This window comes from Passer montanus, unplaced genomic scaffold (assembly GCF_014805655.1).
Source record: "Passer montanus isolate IOZ18808 unplaced genomic scaffold, ASM1480565v1 scaffold20, whole genome shotgun sequence".
NCBI lineage: Eukaryota > Metazoa > Chordata > Aves > Passeriformes > Passeridae > Passer > Passer montanus.
Genome location: NW_024366592.1, coordinates 3,463,722 through 3,475,884, shown reverse-complemented (window position 1 = coordinate 3,475,884; position 12,163 = coordinate 3,463,722). Strand labels below are relative to the sequence as shown.

The 12,163-nt window shown below is 47.1% G+C and overlaps 1 protein-coding gene across 1 annotated transcript in view; it reads right to left on the bottom strand.

Moving 5' to 3' along the window:
* Positions 1-12,163, bottom strand: part of CACNA2D4 (calcium voltage-gated channel auxiliary subunit alpha2delta 4) — a 121,061-nt gene that overhangs the window by 46,518 nt on the left and 62,380 nt on the right. The window lies entirely within an intron of this gene.

Here is a 12,163-nt window from a genome sequence, read left to right as displayed (position 1 = left end):
AAATGTCCACATCTCACTGTTAGGTCACTGCTGTTGTGTGACACGAAGCTGCTGCCTGCCCTACAAATCAGTGCTGCCAAGATTACATCAGAAGGGAGGCAAGGTCCCTATGCTAGGGCAACAGTGAGTGGTAGATTTCCCTTCTCACTTTTAGAGGTGGAACGATATCTGTATCACCCTAACACACTGCCAGGGAGCACAGTGTCCCTCTGTTTGCTCCTGGCCAAGTCCAAACCTTTGAGCTGACACACACATCATCTGCTGCAGGTGCACAGGCACAGAGTCATCCTCCTGTATACACACACACACACTGACTCATTCTGATCCCAACATTTGCACACAGAGCCAGTCCCAGTTCCAGGCATCCAGGCACCCCACCTGCACACGCAGAGCTATCACTCATGCCCATGCTGACCTGCCCTCTGCATGCAGCCATGGATACATCCAGCCACTTTACCTTATCCTGATCATAGTAGTGTGTATCACCTTCTGCTTCAGACAAAAAACATGCACACTCCACTGAGGAGTAACAAAAACATCTGAGCCATAGTGCAGAGCCAGTGGGAACTGGCAGAAGAGGATGGAGAGAGGCAAAGTTATTGGGATTTCAGCACCAGTCTGTGGAAATAAGTACACAGCATCAAAAAAAAAAAAAAAAAGAAGGTGTGTTCTTATCTATTTTATGTCTTCTCAAATAAATGGAGAGGGTAAGGATATGAAGCCTCCATTTAGAAATGTTTGATTGGCAGATGAGAAGTGGGTCATCAGGAAAGACTAGAGGAGGAGGTGGCTTACCAGGAGCGTAAGCTGTGCTGAGTAGTGTGAGCCTAGGGAAGGTGTCAGGGGAAGAAGTCACACAACCCAGGAGCTGCTATGGCTGGCACGGGGGCCAGCACTGTGTGTGGAACAGGGTGATGCAGCCAGGGTGACCAAAAAGAGTGGGAAGAGTTATGGAGGGTCTTGAGATGAAGGCTGGAACCTGGAGCAGTGTGGCACATGTGGGAGAGCCCAGGAAGGGTCTGGCACAGAAGGCAGCAGAGCCCACATGCACTCCCTGTACCATCACTGGGGTGTCCAATGACAGCCACAGCTGCACCGGAGTGTGCCACACACACAGCCGTGCACACTGCCACTGTCACACAGGGTGACTTCCCCCAACCAGATTTTAAAGCCCTCAGACTGCAGTGCCTCCTATTAGTCTTAGCTCATTCTGACCTGACAGGGGAAAAAAAAAAAGTGAGAGAGGAAAAAAAAAAGAAAGGAACTCAACATAAGGATTCATTTTGTATCACTGGAAGTGGGATAAAATGCTGTCTCCAGGGGAGAGCACACATTGCCATGGTAACCTGCTCTAACCCGTCACAGTGGGTATTCCTGGGCCAGGAAGATGACACCGGAGGTCGCGTGGATGTGCCTGTGGATGGTGTGATCCCTGCCATCAGGAAACAAGCTGGCAGCTAGCCCAGCTTTGCAGGGTGTTTCACTAGCAACCTGTGTTCAGAGCCCTGTGTGCTCTGCAGGTGGACCCTGCCAGGGCACATCACCTCTTCCACCTGCTCCATCTGAATCCCAGTGCTGTTGGACATCTCACAGCCCTCCTGCTCGCTGTGACTGGATCCCTGTGGAAGCAATGCACACTGGCTCCTCACTCCTTCTGGTCCCAGAGAGGTGGCTGTACTGACCTGTGGGCTCACAACATCACTAATCAAAGCCTGGAGTGGCAAAATACCTCCTGGTCTACCCAGAGCCAAGGAGACAGGGTGTTCTGGATTGTTTTAGTGTGACTTCCCTTCAACACGGGGATGCATGGGGCAGAGGAGGATGTTCTTCAGGGAAGCAGAAGACCAGGCTGTCACGGAGGAAGAACTGGGAGAAGCAGTCAGCCCGCCCACCAGTGTGAGCACACATTTTCCCCCTGCTTCCAGCACAGTGTGGGGAAGAGGAAGAAAGGAGGGGGGCTGGTGAAATGTGAGGAGGAAGGACTCTTCCCCCATGCACTGTACAGCCACTCCAACCATCCCATCTGCTCCAAGTGGAGCCCGCTCTGAAGGGCAGAACTGGTGCACTGCAGACTCTGTATGTGTGTTATTGCTGTTCCACATTCCCAGCAAGCCAGGACCACACTCTGCCTGCTGGATCCAAGCCTCTCCCCAACCTCCCTCTCAGGGGAACCTCTCCCTTTACCATACTGGACTCCGCAATCATACTTGAAATGGGACTTGAGTCAGAGTGGTATATTTATAGATCTATATTTTACTTGCATCAAATAATGGTGACATATTGCACAAAACAAATGGGATCTATATGTGTGTGTGTGTGTGTGTGTGTGTGGTGTGTGTGTGTGAGAGAGAGATAAGGGAGAGACTGTTTTTAAGGGAATAGACTAGAAGTGAAATGAATGGGAAGAAGGTAGGGGACAATACAGGGGTTGAGGGTGTGAAATCCTCCTTTCCCTGCACCTTCCCTGTGACTTCCTCCTGCCCTGACCAATTTTTCTTTGTTGCTAATAATATTTTCTATATCCTGTGTTGTGGGGCTGGTGATGACCTTGCCCATCCTTTCCTTTTTTGTTTTAATTTATACAGCAGAAAGTCTGGATTTATCTCAACCCTAGACAAGGGACTGCTATGTTTAGAAACCCACCCAGGAAAGGAGAAGACAGGAAAGGGGAGAACTGAGTGTTGCTGGGAAACACGAAGGCTGGCTATGAGGAGTCCCTCTGGAAAGCAAATACTCTGTTTGGCAGGATGAGGACCTGTCCTTGTGCATGCAGAGCCGAGTAGCTGGGCTCACTGGGAAGTGCCCTCTTCATGGCACTGTTTGCAAACAGGCTCCTTCTCTGCTCCCCAGCACACCTGGAAATCAAAGCCTGGTGTGACTGAGCTGCCCACAGGCACTGCAGGGAGCACGGCATCCCGAGCAGGCAGAAACAAAGCTCTGTGGGATGCTGGATACACAACGAGACCCAGTGCTCCTTGTGTGCCCAGCCGAGGGGCTCCTCTGCTGTGTGGGGACAGCAGCTCCTGTTGTCCCTGCAGGCGTGGCTGGGCACGGGGGGATCCCCCTGGATGCACCCTCTGCTGCAGGCAGCTGCTCCAGTGACACACGCAGGTGCCTCAGGAAAGGGTTTTCTGGGGCCAACAGGAACAGCCCTCCTGCTCCCCCTGCTCCCCTTCCCCACACATCCACCTGTGGGACAGGTAGGCACATCCCTTGCAGGGAACAGATGGCACTTGTAATTCCTTTTTCTTTTTTGTTACTGTTTGAGGGAGAGCGATAAGATTTTCTAAAATGATTGAATGGAGGTTTCTTTGGCATGAGACAGAAAATTTTTAAAGGTATATTATATTTCTGGCTTGTTGTTACAGAATAATAATAAAGAATGTATTTTCCTATGCTCCTTCTTGTTTAAATGAGATCTCTGATCATACCATTCAATCTTTCCCTATCCCCTGCAGAAGCAAACACCACAGGGACATAGCCAGCCAAAGGAGAAAGCCCCTCAATTCTCACAGATATATTCTTGTCTGTACACACTGTTTGAAGTTGGAGTGATCATGCACAGACACACAATACATCCGTGTAAGTCAGGGTGAGGCTCTAGGACTAAACACACAGTCAGTGAAGGTGAGACCCTAGATCTAGAAACACACGCACAGAGAATGCCCCAGGGACACAGCCAGACAAGGGTGATTGTATAACAAGGATAAGATACTGTGGCAATCAGCTCATTACATAAAAGTAGAAAGGGCCAAATTAATCCCTAGTGTAAGAATGCAGGAGCCAATGGAGTTATATGTAGGTCAAATTTGATTCCAAAAGCTTTTTTTTTTTTTTTTTAATTAGAACATAATGTAACAAATAGGGAGCTATGGGTTCCTACATCTCCAGATTTCTGACCCTCTTGAGCAAGGTTATTTCGAAATGGATGGAAATTGCAATCTAATCCTATTGCACCCCCAAGTACACAAGCTGCTACCCCTAGAGCTAAAAGAGTCTCTCCACCAGCTGTTCCCTGGCTAGGTCTATCACACACAGCTAAGAAGTTTAAATTCCCCACTTGGCCACTTTCAGTGCTAAGCATACACAATTCACCACATTCCCTTGCTGTAAGAATAAGCTCATCCTGACGCATGCGGAACCACAAAGATGTTAAACCCCACCACGAGCAAGCCCTTGCACCACCCTGCTGTACTCAGTCACCCTGCTGGGCTCAGCCTGATCTTCAGAGAGAAACTGGGAGCAGAAGCCAGCTACTCTTAATCCACTCACAGCTGAGGCATCTGTTCTGCTAAAAAGGTACGTGCTGCAGGAGAATCACCATTATTGTTTAATAGCATGGTGTCTATGACACATAGTTTAATCTCATTTTGCCAGCTAGGTAGAGGAGTGCACACAGATACTACTCAGCAGTTCATATAATACCAGAAACACAGAGCAGAAAAAAAGCAAAGCCAACACATTCATCTGATGACTCTAGGCTTTTTCAGTTCATGAACTACGTGGGAGCAGGCTGTGATTTTCTGCAATTTGATTTATTATAATTTGATTACTGTTTGATATGGACCAATGTATTCATCCTGCTTACATACCTACTCATGCACACATACAACACCCTATATAATAACCATGTAATTCTGTACCTATAACAGGTAAAATATATAAAACAGGATTCCTCCTCAGTACCTTGTCCATTAGCTGCCCACTGTGTTGGCTTGAAGAGCTAGCACTGATTGGAAGCACGAGTCAGAGGGTCAGCTTCTATCCTCCAACCATATCCAAAGGGATTTCTGAGGGCCAAAAAGACTTTCCTCCAAGAATAATGGGCAATACAACAAACATTCACCAATGAATAGTTACAGAATGAAATGTGAGTAAATAAACATTTTCTGCATCATTCTGGGGTGCTCTCTGCATCTGTCCAGCCCTGGAAACCTGGGGACAAGGCAGCATCCTCCCAGCTCTTCTCCCTTTAGAGAATGGGGAAAAAGCAGCCAACAAGGGCCAGATCTGTCTTTCCCACAGTTCTGCTCTGCTGCAGCCAGGCAGAGGCCATGTGCAGGGCACCTGAAGACAAAGAGAAAGCAAAGCATGATGATAATAACTCTGCCTCACATGGAGCTTCTGGGCCAGGACAACAACGTGCTGCTCTTTGCTTGGGGCTCCAGGCAGAGATTTGCCCCTTCACATTTGCTTTTTCTAAGTCCTAGCTTGGGAATAAATTTGTTTGTTAGCACAGCTGCAGAAAATCAACTCGGAAAGGGCAGTGGAGGAGTGAGAAATGCAGGTATTTCGTTTGAGGGAATACACACAGACGACACCCTGCGATATTCAACCAGCTCCACGTAAAGCTCGAGGCAAATATGCACAGTAACAACAATGCTTTGCATTTCTATAGTGCTTGCCTTTGGCAGCTCTCTGGGAGCTTGCAAACATTAATGAATTCACAGAGGCAGAGATTCAGAGAATATAAAGGCCAGAAGGGACTTTAGATCATCCAGTCTGACCTTCTGTGTATTGCACGCTACTTGGAAATCGTGTGGAAAAGAACCACAAGCATTATTTGGGGGTGGCAGAAAATGCCTTTCTGTGAAAGGCTGAAAGAGCTCAATCTGTTCAGCTTATGAAACAGAAATTAGAGGAACTATCCTGCAGAAAGACCAACAGTGAGTGTTTACATGCAGCTGCAGAAAGTCATCTACCTTTGATTTGAAAAACACTCAAGAAAGGGAAAAATATTGTTTCCCTTGGTGTCTTCTGACAATACCTATCTGTGCTCATTGTTAGCATTCATGCTTACTAACTAATTTGAATCTGTTTGGTTTTTCTGTCACAGTTTTTTGTTATTCTCTCCCCTACATTAAAAAAAAATAAACCTTCAGTAACCAGCAGCTCTCTCTGTGGAGGCACTTTATACTCTAAATCAAATAATCTCTTATTCTTCTTTTAGGTACAATAGGCAGATTGAGTTCATTAAGTCTTTCACTGAAAGCATTTTCTCCTCTCTGGAACAACACTGGAGCCTATTGTCACACTGCTTCCAGCTTTTTCTCCTCCTTTAGAAGTATTCTCCTCATCCACTGGTATCTGTGCTCTATATTTTAGACACTACCTGACTTTTGCCACTTTTCTCTGCTCCTTCCCACCAAAGAATGTCTCACAGTGTACTCACTAGGCTGTGTGAACATTGTTCCTGCTTTAAAGATGCAGCCAAATGTAAATGCTAGGACAAAACCCTAACAAGTAATTTTGAGGGAGGAAGATTATAGGTAAGTGGTTCTGATCCTACCTTTATATTAGTATAAATTCAGTGCATTTTAAACATGAACCTCCAGATTTATACAATTCTTGGCAAGAGAAAATCTAGCCCTTTATTTAAAAGGATTATCCCCTTCCAGCATTTTCCACTTTTTCATCCACTCACAGCCTCATATGGCTGTTTTTCACATATCTCTCACTGGACATAAATGTCTTGGATTCCCCAGTTATTCCTTCTCTCTCCCCCTTATTTTTGTCTTCTTGTGACTGATCATCCCCTTTCCAATGAGTGCCTCTGACCAGCTGCTTCTCAGATTCTCCCTGCTCTGGTCTACTCAAATGTCACAAAACACACCAGCCCCCACATCCCCATCTGCTTTTTAAGGGTTTGTTATCATAAGCAGGGGTTTTTCTACTCACTCTTCTTTACTTTGCAAAATCCAAAGCAATCAAGAGAAACAACCACAATGTCAAAGGCTGGGAGAGGGGTTTAGGTCAGCCCTAGCTTCTGGCCTCCCAGGTGCTGTTGCTGGGGCTTTCAGCTGCATTAACAAGCTTATTTTTATTCAGTCATGACTAAAATCATGGAGTGTGGAATTGTAGGGCAAGAATGCCCAGCCCCGTGCCCAAGGGGAATGCTGCAGTGAATGGGAGGTTCCCTGAGTGTTTGTTTACCTTGCTTGTTGCTGGGTTTTGTTCTGTGACATGGTGAGATCAGGGACTTCAGCTGTTCCCTGGTCAAGGGACAACAGGCTACCAGAGTCTCAGCTCTTTGTGTTCAAGGCACCACCACTTTCTTACACACTTTTCAAGCTCCAGATTAAATCAGTTGTCTTTATACCTCAGATTCTGGCCAAAGCTGCATTACCCTGACAGACAGAAACCCATTTCTAGTTTTGCACCCTAAGTATTTTGCTAGCCTGTCTGTACTAGACTATCCCCATACAACCACGTGCTTTAGTTTAAATGTGTCCTCCAAGGTGCATCCATTACAGCACTCCTGTCTGCTCTGTCCTTGGCTGCATGTGGTTAAACAAGCTGGGTGCTCCAGGTTCCTCTCACAATGCCAGACTTCCCTTTCCTCTCATCATCTGTCCATCCTCTCTGCTCCTGCCTCAGCCTGCATTCCTTTGACCAAAATGGTAACACAGACTAGAAGAGAGGTCTCACAGGGCTTTGGGTGGGAGCATCAATGTATTTCCCCACTGGGAACACCTCCCAAAGCACCAGAACAGCACTTGCTTTGTCCCCAACTGCAGTGCACTGTGATTCACCATCATGCCACCACCACCTAATACAGAAGATCCCAGCACTTTTTTTCCTGAGCTTTCTCAGGATATGTTTGCCACTATGTCAACCCAGCTACCTTTCAGCAAGGCTCTCAGGACAGATCTTGGCAGATAACAATGGCTCCCTGAATTAGGCATCAGGGAGCAATACAGCTTATATTGATGATCCACACTGAGGATCCTCACTGAGATGTGGCAAAACTGGCTCAACAGCTCCCAGAAGACAAGGACTGCCTCCAGTCCTGCTTGCTGTGCTCTCTGCCAGATCTCTCAGAGTTCCCAGCTTACAGAAGATTTCTATTATTAGCTGTCAAGCATATGACCTTGTCTGTCGTACTACTGAAATTCATCCTGTTTCTGGTACTCCTGCCAAGGTCAAATAAGGCTTCCTCCACAATATCCTGGTGTACTAGCAATGCCTTCTAGTGTTGAATCACCAGGATACTCCTTCCCTCTCTACAGCTATCTGAATCAGGGTCTCAGGGTAATATTAGCAAAGGCCAATCCCATGGGTGACCATGGGGAATGTAACAAGTAACATTTTACCAGACTTTGATAGGTGATCTTGATGCTGCTGTCTTCTCAGATTGACTTCTCCCTCCCTGCTACTTACAACTCCTCTGCCTCACTTGATTTTTTCCAGTCTAACAAATTGTTTCTTATGTGGCACATATCAATGCTTTACTGAAATACAGAGATGAGACCTCTGAAATTTCTTTTGCCTTCCAGGAAAACAATCATCTGAAAGAAGGATATTGGCTCAGCCTGGTATTATCCAGAACTGATAAACTCATATTGCCTGATTCTCTTTCCCCCTAACAGCTTGGTAATAATTATACTTTCCTTGAAGATCTCCTCTAAAGTGCTACACACACATTGCAGAGGTCACACTTGAAAGTCTGAGATGGACAAACTTAATTCTCGTCCTTCTTTAATCCTAAGTGCTGAATTGCCACTTCTGCAGACTGCATGGAGTCACCACTGTGTGCAGAGCTGAAAAAAGCCCTTCGCTGGAAGTGTGCTTTTCCAAATGCCAGCTCTCCCAGGGCCAGCAAGCACCCAGGCCCAGCACTGTGAGTGCACTAATCAGCTTGAGCTGCTTATTCACAGCACTCAGCTTGTTTCTCTCCCCAAGGGTGATATTTCTGTCCTTATCAATAACTTTGGGCACTGAATCTTCTTTGATTTCAGCTCAGACTATAGACTCCTTGATCTCAACTTCACTCTTATTGACCAGAAGTGGCCTCACTTCTTTCTTTCTTTTTTTTTTTTTAATTCCCCAAATAGATGAAGAATACTATGACATTTGTTTTAACCTCCTTTGCAAGGTCTAGCTCAGCTTGATGTGTAAGCAATCCTCACTTTATCCCTACAATTCTGACCTCTAAGGGAGGGCAGGGCAGGGCAGGGCTAGGCAAGGCAGCCTTGTTTGCTGTCTGCCTTTTTTCCATTCCACAGCCTCTCTGCAGAGCCAACTTAAGCAGCTGCTTGTTGTCACAGACAGATGGAGGGCAAGAGAACCAGGATCCTCACAGCACTGGGGGCTTCACACTGTTCCCCAAATTCCTCAATTGCTTCCTCCCCACACTTTGCACTGCTGCTTGTGAAAGCAGTGACATGAGTCAACAGTAGAACACCCTCCACACACTGGGCAGCAGAGTGCAGAGGTGCCAATTAACCAGAATTATATGTGATCCAGTGAGAGAAAGGAAGAAAAAGGTCTTTTGAAGGGAAAGGGATGGCAGTCAGAGTACCAATACAAACCCTTATGGTAAGGAGATTTGTGCCTTAGGTGATAGGTAGGGCAGGAGAAAAAGAATTCCGAATGAGTTTGGTGGCTAAAAGAATGTATCTTAGGAGGAGGCTGGAGCTGTACTCAGATCTGCTAAGTTTCTGTGGTTCTCACCCTGCAAAACTTGTCTGCTTCTGCCTTGGTTGAATTTAAGCTAAACCATCATACAAGATATTGCCTATAACCTTCTCTGCTGTGACATTTACCACCTTCATCCTCATATCTACAGAGTGCTCAAGTGATCCTTTTTGCCATCTTCTCACGTGGCTTTGCTCCTCTGCTGAAGTGTAGGTGCTAAGAGAGCTCAGGACATCAGTTATACCTGTGCTAAGGCTACAGACAACAGCACTTTACCTCATGCACTTTGCATAAAACACATGGGGCACTGGGGGGATAGGTGTGAGCAGGGTACTGAGCTGGCCTTGCATACACACAGATTTAGGTGGTGTCAGGGGTGCCAGTGCCACTTGCTTGGCAGCCTGTGGATCTTCACACAGCTTCAAATGAAGGTCCTGCACCATTCATTACCCTCACACTTTGCCATTCCCCAAATACCCAGGGCTTATTGACAGCCCCTGCACACTGGGTAGAACTCCATAACCACAGGGATCAATCCTGCACCTACCAGGAAAACACCACAGACAGGGGGAAGTGCAAATTGCTGTGTGGTTCTGAGTGTCTGTGCACATCCCCAGCGAGATGGGAGCCCAGGGATCTCACAACACTCTGCAGAGCAGCTCTTTATGTATGCAGATACACACATGCATGCACAAATCACCTCACACATCGTTTATCCACACATCCAACGCACTCCCACGAGCACCCCTGGGCAGGATACAGGGCCCTGCTGGTGCTGGGGAGGCAGGAGTTAATGGAAGAGAGGCTGGGAAGGAAATTAAAAGCAAAAAAAAGTTGAAAGCCCAGCACATGATTCTTCTCCTATCACATCTGTGAATCCTGGAGCGCAAGAGTAATTGTCTGCAATGAGTCAGACCAAAAGGCACAAGGTAATGGTTGCTATGGCAACCCGTGCACTGCTCTAATTCGGCTCGGAATTAAAATTATATCAAATAATTTGCAAGCAAAGGCAACATGGCAAAGGCGCTGGGTGCCAATCTAAAAAATCCAGCTATAGGCAAGTCTCTCCTGAGTCAGTGTCAAGGGCTCTTTTCGCTCCAAGAGTGACAGCCATGGCAATCAGTGGAGCTGTAGAGGCAGCAGTGATGGATAACCTTAGGCAAGAAGATTTCTGCTACACATGGGCAGGAACGGGGTCCTGGGCTGGAGTTCCAGCCTGGAACAGGCTCCAGGGCTGAGGATACCCTGGGACAGATGACTCACCAGATCCTAAATGGGAAAATTCATTGCTCACTGTTTTTTGTTGGGGCCCCACTGATAAAATTCCCTGAAAGGGCTGGTGAGGGAGCACAGGAACCTACCCACAGGGTCTGTGCTGGGTGAAGCACTGCCTGCATGGGCTCAGGAAGGCAGGGCTCACTCCCTTAGAGCTTTTTCCCTGGTGCAGTGTAAAAAGTCAGGCACTCAGCAGAGTCTACAAAGAAATATTTACTTTACAGAATTGGCTATTGTCTTGTTTTTCCCCAGACAAGGACTCCTCCCAAGGCAACAGACAATGTCTGCATACACAGTGGGGAGGCATGATCCCCATGCTGAAGATCTTACAGCCTATGCAGACAGCACAAACACCATGGAAGAAAAGGAAATTGCTAAGGTCCAGCCAGGGTGAGCAGAATGCTATGAAAGATGCCTCACATTACTATTTTTAGCATTCTTTTGAGGTCAAAATAGACTTATTTGTCACTCTTGTCCCCAGTTACTGTCTATGCATGGAGACGTCTAGCTGGAGTTCTGCAGGCAGATGTTGCTCTCTCTCCTGTTCACTGAGCTGCCTGGAGGATAATCAGCTCTGAAAAGGGAACCATGTGGCCCCAGCACTGATGCCAAACCTTGATGAAAGGCAAAGTTTGTCAGGCCAGAGCCAGCGCAAAATAACGCAACCGCCTCAGTTTTGTCTGGCTCACGGAACAGCTTGTGTGTGCTCCAGAAACACCCCAAAAAGCAGCCTGGCTGCTTACAGGTGTCCCCCAAGTCTCAGTGTGTAAGCAGAATGCAATGGGTGGCAGGCAGGCAGATGGGGGGGATGAAGAGTGCAAGAGACACTGGTTTTGGCACGCTAACACGTCATGGGGACACGGACATCAGAGTAGTGTCCCAACCCTTAGGCCAGGTGTGTACCCACTGATAACATCCTCCAGCCGGATGTCCTGAGAGGTGGAGAAGGCACAGCTGCTGGTAGCACTAAAATCAGCAGCATTTCTGCCTGAAATCCCTAACACTTTCCATGACTCATTCCGAGGGCACGGCCCGTTCAGGTGTCTCTGATTTTGTGGGATCAAATGGATGCGTGAGAAACTGCTCGGGCTTTGGGGATTGCCAGAAGGGGCTGGCATCAGGCAGAGACCAGACACAGCAGGTGATGGGCTAAAAATGAGTTACCTTCCTTCTTTTTATCCATCATACCACTGCATGCCAGGGGGACCACGATTTCCATAAAGGCACCAGGTGATGCCTCAGGGACTCACAGAAGTCTCTGCACTGAGACAACTTTGGCACAACCTTCAGAACAAAAAGAGGGACAGCATTCCTTCTGAATAGTGCAGTACACATTCAAGAGATCAGCTACCCTCATATTTCATATGGGTATCTTAATGCTGCTTTCTGAACCAGCCTAGTGAAATAATCTTAATTCTCCAGTTTATACGCAGCTATTTCCATTGAAAAGGTGCTTATGCTATTAGAGCTT